We start from the raw sequence: 3,855 nt of genomic DNA on the forward strand, positions 1-3,855 counted from the left end.
ACTGAATGACCTCGAAAATCCCACCCCTCACTCTTGAAAGATCCACCCAAAATGACATACTGAATTATCATTGGTCAAAATAATCGTCAATCAACTACATTTGTAAAAATTGGATCAACAGTTAGAGGCTAGTCAGTGTATTATCCAATAAATGAACCAAATATCAATTTTAGTAATCTCTATTGGAGATAATGCCTATCAATTATGTTGCCCAAATTAACGGGCTCTTATCCTGAGTTTATAACCAAATTATCCACATATGACTGAGAAAAATCCACTTGAACTGCCCTCCAACTCCTAATTACTAGTAGGAAACTCATCCATCATCCTGAGCTCCCACTTCTCCAACATGCTGTCCTCTGACGTCACCTACTAAGGAAATGACCACGATAACAGCATTTTCGGCAGTTAAATTCAACAAAACATTATTTATAAAAAGCAATCTATTAATATGGTTTTGGAACACTATAATTTGTTTGCAAGCATGATAGCTGTACTTTTAGTGTATGGTTGACGCAGCTTGTTTGCTATTAGCCAATCAGTGTTTCTCAACGAGTTCAAAGCACTTGACTGCATCTAACTCATATGTACTACTTCACAACAGGAAATTACCACCTACCCACTTCGTTATGAACATAGCATTATGGCTAGCCAATTTTGTGGATCACTACATGCCACAATTAGTCCATGGGCAGTCTGCAGTTTCTCAATGAAATGGTATTCAATGAAGTATGCAATAAATCAGTATGACACTTCTTACTGCTCTAAAATCTATATTTGGTGGAGAAACAACATTTTGACTGATTTCACTTTTCTATGCATTATTATAATATCAGGCATAATTCAGTTAGGAAATGCAGGTATTTATATACATTTTGCAAGAGATAAAAATGAAAGCTTGTAACCACAGATTCCCCCCTATTCGGTCGTCATGAAAGGACCAACCTTACAAAAACCCTGTCTGAGGGACCATGGATGGCCATGATAAGAACAAGAGTTTAAGCACAATGTTATGGTATGTCCGTGATAAAGTGCTGCTCTGCTTTCTTGACATCATAATAGACCAAACAAGTCCTACAGGCCATAGTTTTATCATACCTGGACTAGTGCCCAGTTATATGGTCAAGTGCTGCAAAGAGGGACCTAGGCAAATTACAGTTGGCCCAGAACAAAGCAGCAACATCTGGCCCTTAAATGTACTCGGAGTGCTAATATCAATAATATGCATATCAATCTCTCCTGGTTGAAAGTAGAGGAAAGATGAACTGCATCACTACTGGTCTTTGTGAGAGGTATTGACGTGTTAAAGGTACCGAACTGTCTGTTTAGCTCAGACACTCATACATACCACACAAGACATGCCACCTGTCACATGTGTAGAGAGGAGTAGGCAGTCGCAGGTTTAGAACTACTGAATTTATTAAAGCGCCATAGCTTAAAGCGTGACGAAACCCACAGTGCATAATATAAAGTACTCAGGAAATAGTAGGAGAGATTCCGCTCAGGAAAACAAGCTTCCACAAAGTTCACGGAGAGAAGGGACGAGGGTCATTTTGGTACCGGCAGCGGGTGGAGTTTGCCATAGGGGAGGTGTCTCGGTGTCTTGCTCTGTGCGCAGGTGGAGCAGGAAGAGACGTAAACCCGGACATCCCGGGCCAAGGTGGATCACCAGTACTTGGCAGAGAGAGTTGATAGTACGGGCTATACCCGGGTGCCCCGACACAGGTGCTGTGTGTGCCCAGGCGAAAAGAGACGGTCCCGCACATCAGAGGGCATGTAGATACGCCCCTCGGGAAAGTGGGCAGGTGAGGGCTCCTGTCGCAGGGCTCGACGGATGTCCATGTCCACGTTCCACACGACAGGAGCCACAATGCGGGACAGGGGAATAATGGGTGTCACTTTCTCCCTCCGATCCTCTGTGTCATGCACCCGGGACAACGCATCGGCCTTAACGTTCTTAGATCCCTGCCGGTAGGAGAGGGTAAAGTCAAACCTGGTGAAGAATAGGGCCCACGTGGCCTGACGCGGGTTCAGCCTCTTCGCTGCTCGAATGTACTCTAGGTTCCAGTGGTCCGTCCAGACAAGGAATGGGTGTTGAGCACCCTCCAGCCAGTGTGCCTTCAGTGCCTTCTTCACGGCCAACAACTCACAATCCCCCACATCGTAATTCCACTCCGCGGGAGACAGCTTCCATTTCTAGAAGGCACATGGATGGAGTTTAGGCGGCGATCCAATACATTGGGAGAGAACAGCCCCTACCCCAACCTCGTAGGCGTCCATCTCCACGATGAAGTGCAGAGACTGGTCAGGGTGAGCCAGAACCAGTGCGTTCGTAAACCGTTCCTTGAGTGCACGAAAGGCTTCGTTGGCCTCCCCAGTCCAACGCAGCTGTCGAGGACCTCCCTTCAGGAGGGAGTTGAGAAGGGCCATCACTGTGCTGAAACCCCTAATGAAGCGCCTGAAATAGTTGGCAAAACCTAGGAAGCGCTGCACCGCCTTGATGTTGGAGGGAACAGGCCACGACCGTACTGCACTGACCCTCTGCTCTTCCATCTCCACTCCCATGGTGGATATCCGATAGCCCAGGAAGGAGACCGCCTGCTGGAAGAAAAGGCACTTCTCCGCCTTGGCGTACAGGTGATGCCCTATCATTCTCTCCAAAACTGACCTGATATGAGAGACATGTTGCTCGCGTGTAGTGGAGTACACCAAGATGTCGTCTATGTACACCACTACAGAGCGACCCAACACATCTCTAAACACCTTTTTAATGAAGGATTGGAACACAGAGGGTGCATTTGTCAGGCCGTAGGGCATTACCCTGTATTCGTAGTGCCCGGTGCTGGTGCTGAAGGCTGTCTTCCATTCATCCCCCTCTCTGATGCACACCAGGTTGTAGGCACTGCGTAAATCCAATTTGGTAAAGTACTTAGCACTGTGCATCTGTTCGATCACAGTGGGTATGAGAGGCAGGGGATAACTGCATTTAACCGTAGCCTTATTCAGTGTCCGGTAATCGATACAGGGGTGGAGACCTCCGTCCTTCTTCACAAAATAATCCTTGGGCCAGCGCCTCCTGGATGTAGACCTCCATGGCTTCGGTCTCTGCATGCGAGAGAGAGTAGATGTGCCCCAGCGGTAGCGTAGAACCAGGCAGTAGGTCAATAGTGCAGTCCCATGGGCGATGAGGGGGCAGGCACGTGTCTTCGAAAAAGCCACCTGTAGGTCCCGGTATTCCTCCAGAATAGGGATGTAGGTGGCCTGGTCCGGACTTTCCACGAAGGTGACAGCAAGAGACACCTCCCCTGACACTCCTGCGACCAACCCAACAACCTCCTCTGTCCACGATATACTGGGGTTACGCAACTGTAACCAGGGGTGACCGAAAACTACAGGGTGTGCAGGAGAGTCTAAGATGAGGAGCGTGATGCGTTCATGGTGGTTGTGATCAACTGTGAGGGAAATGGGAATCGTGGTCTGGCTCACCAGTCCTGTTCCTAGGGGACGGTTGTCTAGGGCAGGGACTGGGATAGGGGGTTGTAAAGGGACTAGTGGAATGCATAATGATAAGGCCACTGACCGGTCTAGGAAATTACCTGCAACACCTGAGACCACTAGGAGAGAAACTCAGTGGGGGACAAGGATAGTCCAGGAAGGTGACAGGGAGGAGGACGGGCTGGCTGGACAGAGAGGAGCAAGGCACGTCCACGCCTACCTGGGAAGTGCAGGAGGCTCCTCGGCCTGTCGCTTCCTCGCCTGGTTCTCCTTCTGGGACAGGTGTTCCAGGGGTGGTCCGACTCCCCACAGTAGGAGCAGAGACCGTGTTGACGGCGGTGTTGAAGTTTCGCAGGGGGA

Source organism: Coregonus lavaretus, assembly GCF_964263955.1.
Source record: "Coregonus lavaretus genome assembly, chromosome: 7".
NCBI classification, from domain to species: Eukaryota; Metazoa; Chordata; class Actinopteri; order Salmoniformes; family Salmonidae; genus Coregonus; species Coregonus lavaretus.